At 37.0% G+C, this 19,698-nt stretch overlaps 1 protein-coding gene across 1 annotated transcript in view; it reads left to right on the top strand.

The window, feature by feature from the left end:
• htra1b (HtrA serine peptidase 1b) overlaps window positions 1-19,698 on the top strand; it is a 71,779-nt gene that overhangs the window by 14,366 nt on the left and 37,715 nt on the right. The gene's annotated exons all lie outside the window — the stretch shown is intronic.

Below are 19,698 nucleotides of genomic sequence, written 5' to 3'. Positions count from 1 at the left end.
ACTTACAAAATCATGGGGAAAAATTTGCATGTTTATGCTTTTTTATGTTTTTACTCAATTCATGAAGGTGCTGTACATTGAATCACTATATATCACTATATATATGTCGTAGCGGTGCAATACTATGTATGTTGTACATGCGACTTAACTAGTTTTATTGTAAACGGAAAAAAATAAAATTTCATATAAATTTACCATCAATACAGATCCTGCATCTGTTGCGTTCACCAAATTTTCTAATTTTTCTCATTCATGTGCATTCAAATCACAAATATAATCCTTCCAACATGACTTGAACACACCATATTTGTGTGACATACACAGTTGCTGCCTATGTAGAGCACTCCAGATCAGTCACTTATGAGTTTCCATTTCAGGTAGAACGCTGACTCGGAGGACTACTTTTGGAACAGTGCCTCAGTTATTTGCTTTCGAGATATGGATAACATGTCGAGTCTTGTTTAATTAGCATCTGAGATTGTTTCCATGATGAAAGGTCTTCAGCAATGAATTCAAAAAAAAAAAAAAAAAAATCATACCTTATACCAGAGGCTTCCCCTACATCAGTATTATCTCATGCCATTTTTGCCCAGCATAGAAGTGGGCAGAGCTATGCTTTTCTTGGCTTAGAAGAACTTCTGTATCAGGAAAAGAGACAGATCCAGATAAGCTGTTCCACTAAACAAGCCTGGCTCCACACCCAGGCAGAGCCAGGAAACACAAGAAGAGACCATTTTGACTTAGACCCCATTAGACCCCAGGCACAAGGATTTGATTAGAGTGGCTCATATAACATTAAATTACACTGACAACACAATAAAGACGTTATGCTGGGGGACGTAACATAAAAAATGTGCTTTTGCATATTTGTCATTAAAAGAAAATATGTTACTAAAAGCTTGTATAAGTAGACTACAAAACAAGCCACATAAAGATGTTTACAATATAATCAGTTTTATGCTTTAGAATATAATACTATTTTTATGGTTATCCCTTCAAAGACATAGTGCATTACAGCATATGAACAACATCAATTTTGTGTTGTATATTATGTGTTATAATGCATTACACTCCTTAGAGATATAACCTTGAATAGGTAGGATAAATATAATAAATGTGTTGGTAATTAAAAAAATATAATTTATGAAAATATTATATTACAATTTTAATGTAAAACATCATCAATGCTATATTTACAATACAGTGCAGTCTCAAGCACCTTAATGCTTTTACAAAAAGTACTTCTACACAATAAAGATTGCAGATGCAAAATTTTCTTTCAAATACGTATTTTTATAAAGAACATTCTTGAAGTGTCATCATTCCACTAGAAAATATAGACTCTGACATGTAAACTAAGTGGCCTTCCTAGGTGTACCTCGTGAAAAAGAAGTACACTTAGGATTTATTTAAGAAAAAAGTACACTGAGTACACAAAAATGGTAACCTAAAAATTGTGATTAATTTGGTAACATCTAAATTAATTTATTTTATTCAAATAAAAAGTGTTATGTAACATTACTTAAACGACATAAATATATTAGGTTACACCAACAAAATTAAATTTAAGGGTAAGATTAGGTAGAAATAGCTCCTTAATGGAAATAATATGGAGTAATGGAAATAATATACTTTAATAGAAGTGAATGTAATATCATGTTTTTAGAGACTTAATTGCATGTTATTTACAATTAAGTAAAAATGTATTAGTTTAAATTCATAATTAATTCTATTGTCTTTGATAAATAATTAAAGTGTACTGACAAGCATTTATGGTAAACAAAAATATTCTTACAATTCTATTGTAATTATGAAGTTGCAATTCCAAAAATATATTAAAGGTAATTTCAAAAAGCAAAATTACAATCAAGTACATGTTTCAGTATAGCTTTATTTTGATTTTCTATGAGTAACTAACTATAAGTAACAATAAGTAACTACAAACCTGATTCCAAAAAAGTTGGGACACTGTACAAATTGTGAATAAAAACAGAATGCAATGATGTGGAAGTTTCAAATTTCAATATTTTATTCAGAATACAACATAGATGACATATCAAATGTTTAAACTGTATCATTTTAAACTGTATCATACAAAATGTATCATTTTAAGGGAAAAATAAGTTGATTTTAAATTTCATGGCATCAACACATCTCAAAAAAGTCGGGACAAGGCCATGTTTACCACTGTGTGCAAATGTCTGGGGACTGAGGAGACAAGTTGCTCAAGTTTAGGAATAGGAATGTTGTCCCATTCTTGTCTAATACAGGCTTCTAGTTGCTCAACTGTCTTAGGTCTTCTTTGTCGCATCTTCCTCTTTATGATGCGCCAAATGTTTTCTATGGGTGAAATATCTGGACTGCAGGCTGGCCATTTCAGTACCCGGATCCTTCTTCTACGCAGCCATGATGTTGTAATTGATGCAGTATGTGGTCTGGCATTGTCATGTTGGAAAATGCAAGGTCTTCCCTGAAAGAGACGACGTCTGGATGGGAGCATATGTTGTTCTAGAACTTGGATATACCTTTCAGCATTGATGGTGCCTTTCCATATGTGTAAGCTGCCAATGCCACACGCACTCATGCAACCCCATACCATCAGAGATGCAAGCTTCTGAACTGAGCGCTGATTACAACTTGGGTTGTCCTTGTCCTCTTTAGACCGGATGACATGGCGTCCCAGTTTTCCAAAAAGAACTTCAAATTTTGATTCATCTGACCACAGAACAGTTTTCCACTTCGCCACAGTCCATTTTAAATCAGCCTTGGCCCAGAGAAAACGCCTGTGCTTCTGGATTATATTTAGATATGGCTTCTTTTTTGACCTATAGAGTTTTAGCCGGCAACGGCGAATGGCACAGTGGATTGTGTTCACCGACAATGTTTTTTTGGAAGTATTCCTGAGCCCATGTTGTGATTTCCATTACAGTAGCATTCCTGTATGTGATGCAGTGCCATCTAAGGGCCTGAAGATCACGGGCATCCAGTATGGTTTTCCGGCCTTGACCCTTACGCACAGATATTGTTCCAGATTCTCTGAATCTTTGGATGATATTATGCACTGTAGATGATTATAACTTCAAACTCTTTGCAATTTTTCTCTGAGAAACTCCTTTCTGATATTGCTCCACTATTTTTCGCCGCAGCATTAGGGGAATTGGTGATCCTCTGCCCATCTTGACTTCTGAGAGACACTGCCACTCTGAGAGGCTCTTTTTATACCCAATTATGTTGCCAATTGACCTAATAAGTTGCAAATTGGTCCTCCAGCTGTTCCTTATATGTACATTTAACTTTTCCAGCCTCTTACCTACCTGTCCCAACTTTTTTGGAATGTGTAGCTCTCATGAAATCCAAAATGAGCCAATATTTGGCATGACATTTCAAAATGTCTCACTTTCAACATTTGATACATTATCTATATTCTATTGTGAATAAAATATAAGTTTATGAGATTTTTAAATTATTGCATTCCTTTTTTATTCGCAATTTGTACAGTGTCCCAGCTTTTTTGGAATCGGGTTTGTATATGTCAAATAACTCTCATTAGATTGTTAGTATCCTATTCGGTTAGGGTTAGGTGTTAGGGTTCAGGTTAGTAGAATAAGTTGATATGCAATTACAAAGTTACTTATAGTCAGTAGAAAGTCTGTTGGGGGACCATCAAAATAAAGTGTTAACAGATATTAAGCAGACAGTCTACTAATACTCTAATGAGAGTTACTGACATGTAGTTGCAAACCATACCATATTAAACCAGTTGCAAACCATTTGCAAACCATACCATACCATACCATACCAGTTAGCAGAATGTCTAAAGTGGACCATCGAAATAAAGTGTTACCTTGTACTTCTAATGTAACATTATTAAAAAAGTGTATTAAAATCATAGTCAAATTAAAGGCTACTTAAGTGTACTTAAGTGTCTAATGACCGCAAGTGACACTTAACTTACTTAAAAATATGAGTGGTGTTACGGTTTGATATGGTTTGGTAACAGTTACTGGCCCTTGTTTTGGCAGACAGCAGTGCCACGTCTCTGTCTCATTCCTCCCAGGACTCTCATGCATAACTCCCCCTTCCTCTCTGGCTCAGATTCTGCTTAGTCACTCCCATACTGTGAATAATTTATATTGGGTAACAGTCTCATTTTCTTTTCAGCTTGAGTTTCATGCCAGACTTGGTTGATTGGTTCATGTTTCTGTCGCCAGTGAGAATTCCATATCAGAATTCCTCTTCATATTTAAAATGATTTGACAGAACAGATATGGGAAACATTCAAGCTGTTTTTAAATATGCTGCATGGTTGTTACGGTGACCACCTTGTTTTCCTGGTTATTTTTGGACGGAAGTCATTTCCAAACTCATTACAGATTATTTGCAATGTCTCTCAATGGATCCCTTCTCTGGAAAACCAAATCTGCCGTAGTTTTTGCACTTGCACCTGTCCTTTCTCTGGGATTCATTCTGTGTTTCTTGATCTAATCTGATTCTTGTTTTTTTACTCCTACCAAATTAGCCAATTCCTCAAACCAGAGAGAATATTGCGTCAACATCATTTCACTTCCCCCAAACAGACTTGTTGACCTTGTTTTAACCCTTACATGCATGAATGTTTCGCCAATTATTATTACATATTCAGGTCTTTATCTACATCTAACACGGATGGATCTCTACCTATCGCTATAATATAAAACTCTCCTGATATTAGAGTATCAATTACAGAAGAATAAAATAAAGCATATTTTGTTACCTTTTGGAGCTTGAAAGGCTTCAGTTTGAGCAGATGTTTTCTACCATCATCACTGTCCTTGTCAGAGCTCATTTCCCAGTAGCATTTGGCTCATGTTGGCGATTTCAAACATATTCTCAAAACTATAATGTACAACATCTTCAAAATCAGTACTTTGATCACTGACAGCTTCTTCACCAGATCCACCATCAAATGACAGTTCAGTACTTGCTCTACAGTAAATCGCTGAACCATTTCAAGTTTTGCTGATGATACTTCCTATTCTTTTGTTTTCTGCCTGCTGTAACTATGAGTGAAACATCACATCATCATTGTGTATCACACATTGTCACCTTGTGGAATAAAGGTGAATTGCACTTATTCAGTCATCAAAGATCAACTTATTGTTGTGCGAAAAAAAAAAAAAAAAAAAAAAAAAAAACTGTTACACATTAGCGATTCTATTTTTTACAAAAAAAAAAAAATGGGAAAACGCATTATTTTATGATTTTAAAAGTTATGATGTTGATAATGAATTGAATTAGGAATACTAAGAAGGTTGATGTCTAAATTTAAAAATGAATGAGGAGGATGGTAGTGAATGACGTCCTGGGTTACTAAAGACATGAGGTATGCAATTAAGGGTTAAAATAAGGCTTGTTGGACATAGTTCAGACGGGTATCTCACATTTGCATTTCAGCACCCAACAATGTGTTTATTTCTATGTGCTCATATTAACATGTAACAGTATTCATTCAGGCTTTATCAATAAGCATTGTGCAGCAGCATCACAGAAGCAGCATTGCAACTATAGGGTTTAATTAGTTGAAAATAGCAGTTAATTAGTTGAAAAATTTGTTTAATTAGTTAAAAATACCTACTGCTGAGTGATGCACATTATTGGTATTCTTATTGGTATCAGCATTTTTATTAATTAATTTATTTATTTATTATTATTTTTTTTTATTTATTTTTTTTCAGCTGTGGTAAGTACGCACACAAAGAAGAAGATTAAAGTAGACAGTCTTTATTATAACCCTTACAAAAAAAAGTTTATTCAAGTGTGCTATAAGTATACTTTCATTCTACCTTTTTATGTACTTCTAAGTACTTTGTACAATTGATTATATTTGACTTATACTGACAGAAAAGTACATTTGGCCTATACTTGTACTCAGTCTTTTGATCGAGATTTATCAATATTTGTTTGAGTGTAATTAAATATTCTAATTGGCTTGTAGTTGTTTAATCTTATGATTGAGTAACCTATTAAATACTTTTTTCGCAGTTTTACATACTGTCTTATAAACTTGCGTTGTTTAAAAATTTTGATTTATAAAACAACAGATATGTTACTAATTCTGAGTATGTGCATTTTTTTGTAGTCCACTGGAAGTGCACATACCTGTAGGAATTTACGTCATTTCTACTTAACTCTTTCCTAGCCATTGATGGAATTTTCTGGCAATCAATGTTTTCACAGTTATACAGTAGAAACGAGAACCGACAAGGAACTGAACTGAACAGGGAGTGCACATACAAGGTGAACATAAAAATAAAGACAGGTGAAATTCATAAGCAACCACAGGAACAAATGAGGACATAATCAGTAACCAAGGAAACTGAAACTAAATAAAGCGAGGAAACAGGAACTAAAGGAAACAAAACAGAATTTTAAAATAAGAGTCCATAACATGACACAGATAATTTTGTATTATATATATGTATATGCCTGTTTTCATACTCTAATATTACAACAAAATGAAACAAGATTTTTTAACCTGGCTTTTTCCAATGGTCAGACTTCTTTTCTGGAAATTTATGGAAATTAGTAGATAATACCTCATTTGGATTTTCAAACATAAGATTTCAGAAAACTTTAATGCAAAACAATTGTCTTAATAATCTGGGGAAAGTTTGATGATATCTGTTTGTTCAAATTTTTACCTATTACCCTATTCACACATCGTGTCTTGCATTAAAGGTGCTGTAGAATGGAAAATTGAATTTAGCTTGGCATAGTTGAATAACAAGAGTTCAGTACATGGAAATGACATACAGTGAGTCTCAAACATCATTGTTTCCTCCTTGTTATGTAAATTTGATTTATTTAAAATATCTCAGAAGAACAGGCGAATCTCATCATAAACCGACTGTTACGTAACAGTCGGGATCATTAATATGTACGCCCTCAATATTTGCATATGCCAGCCCATGTTCAAGGCATTAGACAAGGGCAGCCAGTATTAACGTCTGGATCTGTGCACAGCTGAATCAACAGACTAGGTACAATTGTGAAAAATGGCAGATGGAGCAATAATGATGACATAACATGATATTTTTAGTGATATTTGTAAATTGTCTTTCTAAATGTTTCGTTAGCATGTTGCTAATGTACTGTTAAATGTGGTTAAAGTTACCATCGTTTCTTACTGTATTCACGGAGACAAGAGCCGTTGTTATTTTCATTATTAAACACTTGCAGTCTGTATAATTCATAAACACATCTTCATTCTTTATATCAAACTCATTCAGAATCAAATGTAAACATCCAAATAAATACTGTACTTACACGATTAGACATGCTGCATGACGAACACTTTGTAAAGATCCATTTGAGGGTTATATTAGCTGTGTGAACTTTGTTTATGATGTTTAAGGCAGTCGTGAGCTTGGGGGCGGGGAGCACAAGAATTTAAAGGGGCCGCAGCCTGTATCGGTGCATATTTAATGATGCCCCAAAATAGGCAGTTAAAAAAATGAATAAAAATTTTTTTTCTAAAATTTTTTGAAAACAAGTTCTACGGCACCTTTAAATATTCAAAATAAATTATTAAAGTACTACAAAAGTACAGTGAATTTTTTTTTTTTTTTTTTTTTTTTATCACTATACATCAGTTATCAGCCATAGCATGAAAATAATTATCATATCAGCCACACATACATAATATGTGCATCCATGTCATGCTGTAGCACAGGGCCTCATAAGGTGGGACAACTGGACTGGTTTGTGAAGCTAGAGAGTCTGTGATGTAGGTTTTGTTCCGGGCCCAAGAATTTCGGCCCTGCTACAGATACAGTATGTACGAATCAGGTCTAACCTTCAATGAGAAAAGCATATCCTGCAGAGATGCAGAGGAAAACAGATGCCATTGGAGCATGTTAGAGCATGTTACTCTTTGAGTTCCAGTTTGTATCTCATAAATGTTATAGACAGGTCTCGACAGGCCACATCAGGGTAAGAGGGGTGAGGAGAAATTACTGGTAAGGATGACTAACACTGGATCATTTAAATCTGGGTCATGGTACTTCTAAAAGATTAGTGTATGTGTGTGGGTGTTTAAAAACATGTGTATGTCTAATGTTTATAAGATCTGGGTCACAACGCAAACATTGGCAGGAGGGTCTAAGTGTCTGTACTGTATGTATTTCCACTCTAGGTCTGAGTACACACAGCTGTCTTTTTCCACAGCTGTTCTTTTGTCTGCCAAAAATGTTGTCTCAAAGATGAAACAGATCTGTTAGATGGATGTTAGTGAAGTCATGTACATTTAGGAAGTTCTGGTTTACAGATTTCTATAATATCAGAGGTGCATGGTTGCACAAGAATCACGACTATGTTCAAAACATGCCACATTTGTGCTGTGGACATGAATGATAGTTCATATCACGTGGCTTGTAAACCCTGTAAAACCCGACATATGAAATAATAGTCAGAAAAATCTAATTTAAACTGAGCAAAAATATGGTATACTATTTTGGTAAGTTGCTGATATTTGTATGGCCAAAAAGTAAGATGCAATTCTGATATATTGTTACAATGAGTATTTTTTATAACAGCTACTTATATAAAATTCATATAAATCATATAAATTATCTCCCAATACTATATGTATTAGTAAGATTTTTAATTTTATGATCAAAGCTTTGTCGCTTTTATTGTGGGGGCATAAAGCAATGCTGACTGAGAGATGTATAAATAAACATTCCTCAAAAGCCTGATGTATCATATTAAATACTCACATTTTAGTATCTCTGTTTTTAAAAAAAAAAAAAAAATAGTGGTAAAAAGTGGTACCTAAATACATTTTTAAATACAGGGAAAGTATATTAAAAGCACATTTTAGTTCATATTTCATGGTGTCTCAAAATAGCACAGTTGAGTACACTTACATATTCATAAGATTATCTTAAGAAGTACTAAAAAAATAATTTTTAGTATATTAAATTATCAAATGACAACATTTTGTATTTATGTTAGAGTAAAACCCTGAGCTACAAGACACTCATTTCTTCTTTGTACCATGTATGGGTGACCACAGCAGAAGGCTATGTTCAATCTTGTCTCTTTTATCTGGGCCCTTTGTTTATTTATTTTTTTGTTGATGTTGTTTTTTTCTTCAGATTTTTGAGTTTGTGGGATGCGTTCATTGATGTGGGTTATGTTCGCTATTAGTAGCTTCATGTTATTAGAAGACTACATAAACAGAAGAACAAGCCTGACAGTACTCTGTGCTTTTTAATTTACTACAGTCTCAGGAAAGCCCCTGTCATTAAGGAGTCCCAAAACGGCAGCTGAGATGTACAACCTTCTGCAGTTGTGTTTAACACTGATGGGATGTTTGATGACAGGCTGCTGTGACCCGGATGGGAATGAAGTTTAGGGGTGAGTTTAAAGGAGGCAAGCTAGTAAGAGCCGTGCAAGTAAACCTCCCTCATCTGGCCTCAAGAGGCACGCTAGTGACTGACGCTTGTCTTTAGCGTCCTTGTTAGCGCTCTCACCTCCCATGCTGGAGACGCCAGTTCAAATCTCGCTCGGAGCTGGATGAGTAGGACTGGTTACATTTGGTGCCATGACCCAGATAGGAGTGCGGTTTAGGGGGGTGAGTGTAAAGGAGGAAAGCTCGTAAGAGCTGTGTGAGTAAACCTTCCTCCTCTGGCATCACAAGACACGCTAGTGACTGACACATGTCTTTAGCGTCCTTGTTTGCACGCCCGCCTCCCATGCCAGAGATGCCGAATTCGAATCCCGCTCGGAGCGGGTTGAGTAGGACAGGTTACATTTGGTTTCATGACCTGGATAGGAGTGAGATTTAGGGTGTGAGTGTAAAAGAGGCAAGCTAGTAAGAGATGAAACCTCCCTCCCCTGGCCTTTAAGAGGCACGCTAGTGACTGGCAATTTTCTTTGGCATCATTGTTAGCGCGCCCGTCATTGTTAGCGAGACACCAGTTTGAATCCCACTTTGAGCGGGTTGAGTAGGACCAGTTAAATTTGGTGCCGTGACCCGGATGGGAGTGTTTAGGGGGGTGAGTGTAAAGGAGGCAAGTTCGTAAGAGCCGTGTGTGTAAACCTCACTCCCCTGGCCTGAAGAGGCACGCTAGTGACTGGCGTTTGTCTTTAGCGTCCTTGTTAGCGCACCCCCTCTCATGCCGGAGACGGCGGTTCAAATCCTGCTCTGAGCAGTTTGAGTAGGGCTGGTTATATTTGGTGCCGTGACTCAGACTGGAGTGAGGTTTAGGGGGGTGATTGTAAAGGAGGCAAGCTAATAAGAGTTGTGGCGAGTAAACCTCACTCCCCTGGCCTCAAGAACTGCACTAGTGACTCCAGTCTTTAGCATCCTTCTTAGTGTGCCCGCCTCCCATGCCGGAGTCGACCATTCAAATCCTGCTCAGAGAGGGTTAAGTAGGTCTGGTTACATTTGAGTGTGATGTGATTTAATCATAAAAAAAAAAAAAAAACATATTTGCAGTGACACTTAGAAATCTGAACATGATTGCATTAAGTACATGATGTATCAAAGATGTATTCATTTTAAACAAACAACGTATGCTAATTTTTCAAGAAAAATATTTCATACAATGTAAGTTTGATGTATGAACTGACTATATGCATCCAAAAAAAAAATCACTATTATTTAAAAGTCATTGCAAAAATGATGCAGAAAACGAAAGTTAAAGGGTTAGTTCACCCAAAAATAAAAATTATGCTCCGATGCTTCATGAAGCAGTGTTTTGAAATCGGCCATTACTAAATAAGTCGATAATTTTTTTTTTTTTTTTTTTGGTGCTCCAAAAATATTCTCGTCAAAGGTCTTACGGGTGTGGAACGGCATGAGGGTAAGTAGTAAATGACAGAATTTTCATTTTTGGGTGAACTAACCCTTTAATTCTGAAGTTCTAGCATAGTTTGCAGACATCAGTCACTTGATATATAATACAACAACATTTGGACATTTAAAGTGTCCAAATACTTTTTTGAGGCCACTGCACATTTACATGCACAGCCTAAAAAATGAGTCTACATTAGTTGGCTGGATCCAACCTAATTTCGGACAGATTTTTCTGTCTGGAATTCCCCTTAAAGATAATTTGGGAAGCCCTGCTGGCAAAATTCCTGTCTCAACAACAAGGAATTCATGTCAATGCACTGAAACAATAATTTGAAGATGATCTTTGCTCAGTTGCAATGCCAACATGCTATCCTGGCACTGTCTTAACTTGCCTCATGTTCTTCACAGTTTGCTCTAAACAGGCACCATTAGTGGAAATCTGACTTTGAGGTCACATTTTCTAAAAACTGGGTCAGTTTTTAAGCTTGTTTTTGGTTGAAGTCCACGATGCAGAAGTCTTGCTCAGACACATCTTCCTGACTCATCAGAGCAAAGAAAGAGAGGCCTTCAATGTCTCACTGCTGGCATTCAATCGCTCATACAAATGAGGGTAAATATTTAATGGGTAAACAACAGCTGGATTTGTCATTGAATTTGTTTTATGTACATACTTTTCCAGTGGTTAATGCATACCACAAAACTAGTCCGCAAACATTCATGTTGGCAGTTTTGGACTCAAAGCTGATCGATGCCAGTTCAAAGACATACAAGGAGTCTTGGCATTCTTCAGGGTATTTAGTAGATGAATTCTGGCAGCCATGCAGTTGTCATTCATCCTGGGTTGTTTCAGCACATATTTGAAAGGGTTTGGTCTTGTCTTCCAAGAAAGCAGTCTTATTGCCTTTTTCCATGATGGGGCAAGACACCAAAATTGGGTCAGACTCCTTATTGCAAAGACATGTTCAAAAACTATGTGGAAAAAGTGATAAATGGATGATTTAGAGACATGTTTTTTGAAATATCTTGATGGATTTCTGTATATAATAGGGATTATTTCGGGAATTGTGTCCTGGCATTTACATCTACTGCATCAGAGTGATGGGAGCTGCCTGCCTTGCAATTTAAGTTGTAAAACAAATAATGCTAAAAGCCAAGGCTTGGCATAAACAGTCCCTGTCTGTCAATATTCATGGAGACAAATTCAGAAATGTATAAACAGTCAGTTTGACCTACGCCAGGGTGACTGTGACTTTGGCAACACCAACTCAATGGAATCTGATTTACGGTTGCTGCAAAACAGGAAGAACCAGTCGAAGATTCCTGCTCTTTCTGGCAGAACACAAGAGTTTTTGAGAGGATGTTTAGGGCTCAGCTGGGATTGATTTGTGCTAGGGTTTTTACGCACGCATGTATTCATATCATGTACCCTTTGACTCAACAGCCGTTTCAAAACAATTGAATTATTTACAGAAGAACTTTCTCATCCGATATGTTTATGGATGAAGTTTGGATCAGGATAGGATATTGCATAGTTGTGTTTTGCCATTTTTAACCATTTAACAATTGAGGGCTTGCTAAAATCTCATCGAGATGCTCAGATCATGCTAAGACAGGGAGAATGTGAATGCTTTTCTCATCATCTTTATGGGTGGGCTGAGAGATTTCCTGTAGTTTTATATGTTTTTAAAATTTTAGGCTATACATAACATCCCCAGGATGTTTTCAGACAGCATACAGTGAAGGTATAAGTTAAATAGCTTTAAGGAATACATAAAATCAAGCATTTTGTGGCATTTAGTGCAAATGGTTCTGCCCAACCCACTCTCAGGGGGATTTGAACTGGCGTAGAATGAATTTGCTGCTCCTAAAGGGTTGGTTTAAAGTTAATCCTGTGAGTTTCACAGGACGATAGTTAATAGCCATGACCGGTTTTGATTAGCTAAGAGCATATCTACATATCTAATATTAAATATATTAAATATCTTAAGCTTTTTGGTCAGATAATTATTTGCGTTTTTCACAGGAAATTGGGAAAGTGTTTGATCTTTAACAGAATCCCAATCCATGCAAGTGGTTAGCTCAACAATATGGTATTCCCCCTTAGATTAGCCCTTACTGTATATTATGTTCCAGGTCAATTTGACCAGTAACAAATTTTTGAATTGTTGGAAATATAGGTTAGCCTAGGATGATTTTATTGAAATTGTATGACTAGGCCTGCCTGCAAATTTAACTGAAAAATGTAATGGTTAAATGTCCTCTTGTGAAGCACAGTTATACAAATCAAATGTTCTCATGTTAAACTTTTTGTTAATCTGTGAGAAGTATTAACGTTAAAGGTTTAGTGATTTTTGGTAAATTGCATTGTTTCCAAATAGGGTCCATTTGAAACATAATATAATGATTGTACACATAATTTTAACATAATTCAAGGGTTTAAAGAAAACGGTCTTGGATTTAGCAATTCCCAGTAACCCCTTCCTTGAAAGATGGAACATCTTGAGGTTGTTGAACACACTGAGTCATAGGCTAAAGTTACAGCTTTAAGACTCAAGAGACAAACAGAGTCAAAACTTCAGGTCAGATTGGATATACATCAAGGTTGAGTTGTCTGAAATCAAGCCAGTTGTTTTGCCCTGTGGAAATGGTCCTGTAAAATCTGACTCATCAGTTGGGATAATTCATCTCTGTGTGTCTGGCACGGGTAGTTCATTTTCTCTTCTCAGAGAGCTTTCTAAATTCACATCAATGATCCACTTGTAAAGAGATTAGAGGGATTTAATGAAATAGTCGTCAAATCCGCTTCCACTCTAACAGACGACATAAGCTGATTAAATCGCCCTGTAGAACTATCAATGAACATTATGTTTTGTTAGCTGATTGATGGAAACAGAAACTAGAGGGAAGTATAAGACAACAGTACTTGCTTGCCATACTTTGCCAACCAGCTCAAATGTGTTGATTCCAAAACCTGCCCTGTTTGTGTTCCCTTTGAGCTTCTTCTAAAATAAGGTAAACTGGGGTTGTGTTTGGAATGGAATGCTAGAGTACTGCTTACTGCATAATGTACATTAAATATTATATAGTCAGTCACTTGCAGGAAACGGATGTGCAAAAAAGGTAAATAAATAAGCAATGATAAATTCAATACCCCAAACAGAATTGTAGCTATTATAGGAGATAAGAAAAATAAACATCTTGCATTTTTAGAATGAAAAATTTTTTTTAGAACATTTAATTTTATTGTCTATATTATATAAAATTCTATATGAATATAAAAATGAATAAAATACAATAAATGTAAAAAGTAAACTGAATGCCCTTAACAGAATTGTAGCTATTATTATGGTAGTAAAGAATGAACATTCATTGTTTTTTCAAACAATATCAGTGTCAAACTATTTAGAGTACTAAGCCTTTATACAATTTAACATAATATTTATGTAGAATTTGATATAGGCCTATGACTTTAAATAATTATAATTATAAATATTTATAATCTAATTATTAAAATATTATAATTAATAAATAATTAAAATTCATTATTTAATTAATAAAATATTATAAATGTAACAAAAAATAGTGAATAAGCAATAATAAATTGAATAGTCCAAGCAGAATTGTAGCTATTATTATGGTAGTATTATTATGGAAAAAAACATGGTGGCGTGGAGGCTGACATCAACTGGGGGATGACCGACGAAGGCGGAGCCTATGGATCCCAGGGCACAGATGGAGAGCCGATCAAACAGAGCGACATCGCTGGCACAGGAGACCTAGGCGATGCCCTGGCGACGAGCCTCTGAGGAGAAGCCACAGTGCCCGAGGACTGAGGGGATCCCCGTGTGGTGGAGGACCGAGGCGAACCCAAAGGGAAAGAGGAGCCCACTGCAGCCATAGGGGTGGAGAAACTGAGCGTAGTGGAAGGTCTGCAAGTCCGTGGTGAAGGTTGACTGCCGACTGACCAGCCAGTGGGATTAGGGAACCACATAGAGTCGAAAGGCAGAGAGTGTCTGGTGGAGCCGAAGGTGGGAAGAGCCAAGGCTGAGCCGAGATGGAGCGAGGTGATCAGAGGCCGGAGGCGGAGCCACAAGATCCACTTGCTTAGGCGCTGATGGAGGTTGCCCGACTTGCGGCTTGACGTCACAGCATGGCATCACAGGAGATGAGTAAGGCAGTGACGGAGGCAGATGGAGACTCAAGGTAGACCATATTCTGCTCTCGAATGTAGAGTATAGTCTATAGTGCTGTCTAAAAACAGCAATGAAAAATCTGAACAAACAGACAAATCAGAGTCAAAAAAATTATTTGTGCTGTCTAGAAACAGCGATGAGGGTTCCAAAGAAATACCCAAATTACAGTCCATAGTGGTAGATAGATCACATAGATCCAGGACAATGACTTCAGGGTCTTGTCATCCAAAGGGTCCGGTGATGGTAAGATGACAAAGTTTTCGGTAAAAGTAAAAAAAAAAAAAATCAACGCCCTCCTGTGCAATCACAATTACTTTGCTGCAAATTCCATCCTTTGGGTCGGTTGTTCTGTTACCAGATGAAGATGATGAAGATGAAGGAGAGTTCAAAATGGTTTCAATAAACAAAAGGGTTCTTTAATGAAAACAAACTCAAATAATCCACAAGGATGAAGACAAAGTAACAGCGTGTGTCACATGCACACACAAACAGCGACTGACAAACAAAGAGAGTAGGTGAGGAACAGTGTTGCCAATTGCTCTCAGCTGAAAGTAGGTAAAACTAGAGTGACCATATGCGCCAATCTCCCAGGACGCGTTCTGTCCAGGATTTCTAAATTGCCTAAAATGGCTTGAGCCCTTGCCTCTTTAATTGTGAAAGTGGTCATATCGATGTGCCCCCGGAACGCGATTTAGGAACGCGATTTCTACACGGAGGTCTGTGCAAGCCACTGTTCTTATTGACATTCTTCATGCAATGCATTAAAATGTTGTCGTATTTGCAATGCTTTGACCTTTCTCTGTAGATCCAGCCTTCTTGCAAGCCATGATCGGTCGATTATGTATAGTGCATGCTATTAGTCAAATTATTTTTCAGTCGTTACCTTCTGCAAATATGAAAACAAAACCAAAACTGGGACATTTTATGCAACTTAGAAATCCTGGACAGGACTCTAAATAATTATTTAGAGTGGGAGAATGGGAGAATGGCGCATATGGTCACCCTACTAAAAATAATCACTAAATGTCACTAGATGGTGTCATACTGGCGAGTCCACTGGGCGAGTCAGGGAATCTAGATAAGGTTTGTCCAAGAAGTTGCTAGATTTGTCCCTAGGCTTTTGAAAAAATTCTCAAAATGGGCGGGAAAGTAGCTAAATCTAGTGACAAAATTGCTAAATTGGCAGTGAGGAACTTAGGGTGCGTTCACACTTGTCGTGTTTGGTTCGATTAAAACGAACCCTGGTGCAGTTGCTTGGTTAGTGCGGTTCATTTGAACATATGTGAACGCTGCCATCCGAACCCTGGTGTGCACCAAACAAGTGGACCGAGACCGCTGAAAAGATGGGTCTCGGTCCGCTTCTAAACGAACTCTGGTGCGGTTCGAATGATATATGAACACAACACAGACCAAAGACATGTAACCGAACCAAAAACAGGAAGATGAGACCCTAAAAAGGACAGAATCCTCACGCATGTCAGTTTTTCTCATCATAGTCGCGAGTTTGCTCATCACAGGCATCAGACGCGCGTCTCCACGCAACAGATCCTTTGTGTGTGTGACGGATGGATTCCCACCGGTGTTTTGACTACTTTACACATTTTATCGAGTTCACGAGTGCAGGCTACGCACACACAACGAGCGCATTTACCTCAACAAACATCATTGTTTTGGATGTTCGGTAAGTTCTGACTCAAAATAGGCAATACGTCATAAAATCTGACCAATCACGTTGTGAATGTATCCCTGTGCCTTTAGGTTCGGTATCTTTTGGTTCGGTGATAAAATTGCCAATCTGTACGCTAACCGGACCAGGACTAAATTATTTTTTTTCTTATTTGGTCCAGACCAAATGAACCAAATGAACCGAACTACAAGTGTGAACGCACCCTTAAATACACAGTGATAATGAGAAGATGACGAACAGTTGTGATGATCTAATGAGTGTCCATGATTACTGATGTCTGGTGGGAACACATGTGACTGATGAAAACAAAACTGAAAGCCCATGAAAACGAAACTAAATGTGAATGATTCCAGAGCTGTGACAGGAACATTTTGGAACATTGTTGATAATATATTAGTGTTAAAGTACGTAGAGTTGTAGGCCTATACAGTCTAACATTCTATATAAATACTGAATTTAAAAAAAAATAATAATGAAAACAATACAATAAATGAAAAATAATAAACAAATACTAACAATAAATATTTTATATTTACACAATAATTTACAGTGAGTATATATAATATAATCCTATATATTCTGTATTGTATATATTCCTATAAATTCTGTCAGTGAAACATTCTAAATCTCAGAATTTCACAAGGAGCCCTTGCTCATTAATTACTGTCACTCATCCACTCATGTTTACACCTGATCAGCTTTCACCAGTTTGCACAGTTCAGCACTAACGTTAGTACAAAATGTCATTGTCCTATGGTTTTTGAATAATAGTCAGCAAGGGTAAAATATCAGATTTCAGGCAGATGCAGAAATTCAACATCTCTTTTTAGTCCTGACTGTTTAAGAGCAATGAGGAGAAAAAAAGACCAATCAAATGATTTGAAGAATGCATTGACCCCTGCATTGACCTATTTCATATTAAAAGTTAAGGATGTATGAGCATTATTATAAGACTTTTGCCAGTTCGTGGCAAGTGGTATTTAAAATTCAAGAGAAGGGGACAATTCCACTAATTTGTCTTTCTGTCTCTTGTGTTTTGCTCTAGTGGAATAAAGTGGATGTCAAAGGATGAGCACAAATGATGCTTTATGCATGTCTTTACAATCCCATTTAAACAGGTGCAGTGTCAGAGAAACTATGAAGGGATGGTTGGTACATATATATCATATGTTTTACACACAAAAGCACATATAATTTAAAGACTAAATTTAGCAAAGCTAGATCTGGTGCAGGACGCAGCCTGTTGGCTTTAAGAGCATGATTGTAGGTTGTCAGATGCAGTCAGAGGTTGTGGGAGTGAGTGAAGGAGTAGAACAGTAGCATGTTATCTTTAGCTAAGCATTGATTGTGCATCTGCAAATAAGACCGCCTGGAATGCTAAAAGGCATTTTCCCATACTCCCTCCACTCCAAAAATGATGGGCTTGTTTTTTTAGGGCCCAAGCGAAAATTCGCGCAGGGCCCTCTTGTTCTTCTAAGGATTATTAGGGCCCAAGCGAATTAAGCGCGCAGGGCCCTCTTGTTCTTCTAAGGATTATTATTATTATTTTTTTTTTTTTTTTTTTTTTTTTTTTTTTCCGTCTTCCGGGGCTTTTTGGGGGCCTTAACATGCTCAAAAACTCTTGAAAATTGGCACACACATTGGAATCCGCGGCCATTAGGACGCCGGAGAGGCTGGTACCCGGGCGTGGCAGGGGGGCTCGACAGCGCCCCCTTGAAAAAAGTCTGAAAATTTGGTCCATATATTAAACATGCTTGCACGTATTAGTATGAAACTCGGTACACATATAGACCTCATCGGGCCGAACAACTTTCGCGCTCTAAGTTAATCGCCACGCCAACAGGAAGTCAGCTATTAAGGGTTGTTTGAAAAACGCATGCTCTGGAATTTGATATACTCCTCCTAGACGATTAATCCGATCGCCACCAAACTCGGTCAGCATGAAGTCAAGACACTGATGATTAAAAATTGCCAGGGGATTTTTGATATCTCGAACGGTTTGGCCGTGGCGAGGCAACGAATTTATGGCGAGAAAAAGGAAACAGGAAATGTGTTATAACGTCTTAATACATATATTGATCTTTATGAAACTTCACGAGTGTGTTCGTTATAGGAGTCTGATCACATGGATGTGACTATTGTGAGTCAAAGTTATAGCGCCACCAACTGGCAGCAGGAAGTGTATCACTTTTTGAAATGTTTTGAGATCACCCTCTTATTTTTACCTGATTTGCTTCAAACTTCATCAGTGTAATGTCAATACACAGCAGATGTAGACCTATGACAGGATTTTTGATATTTGAAATATTGTTGCCATGGCAACAGGTCAAACTGTAATAATATTCTTGAGTGTTTTTGAGGCTCTTAACATGCTTCAAATTGCATGAAACTCGACACACACATCAATATTGTCAACCAGTAGACATGGACAAAGCCATAGAAATGGGCGTGGTGGAGGGGCTCAGTAGCGCCACCTTTTGACAAAAGTGGGGGTTAGTTTTTCCTACAGTCACCAAACTCGGTACACATATTATTCTCATCAAGCCGGACAATTTTCTAATTTACATTCATTAGCTCCGACCAACAGGAAGTCAGCTATTTTGGTTTGAATGTTAATTTTTTGAAAAAACAGGCTATGAATTTTATACTACTACTCCTACAGGGTTTATCCAATTTACACCAAGCTTTTTTAACTTGTTGCGAACACATTGAAGTTGTTTAATTGCAAACGGATTTTGGATATCTCAAACGGTTTGTCCGTGGCGAGGCAACGAATTTATGGCGAGAAAAGGGAAACAGGAAATGTGTTATAACTTCTACATACATTGATTGATGTTTATGAAACTTCAGGAGTGTGTTGGTTGTAGTAGTCTGATCACATGGATGTAACTATTGTGAGTCAAAGTTATAGCGCCACCAAATGGCAGCAAGAAGTGTATCACTTTTAAAATGCTTTGAGATCACCCTCTTATTTT

The sequence above is a fragment of the Chanodichthys erythropterus genome, chromosome 19, assembly GCF_024489055.1.
Source record: "Chanodichthys erythropterus isolate Z2021 chromosome 19, ASM2448905v1, whole genome shotgun sequence".
Taxonomy (NCBI): Eukaryota; Metazoa; Chordata; class Actinopteri; order Cypriniformes; family Xenocyprididae; genus Chanodichthys; species Chanodichthys erythropterus.
Note: the sequence above shows the minus strand (reverse complement) of the source record. Positions and strands in the feature narration are given on the sequence as shown.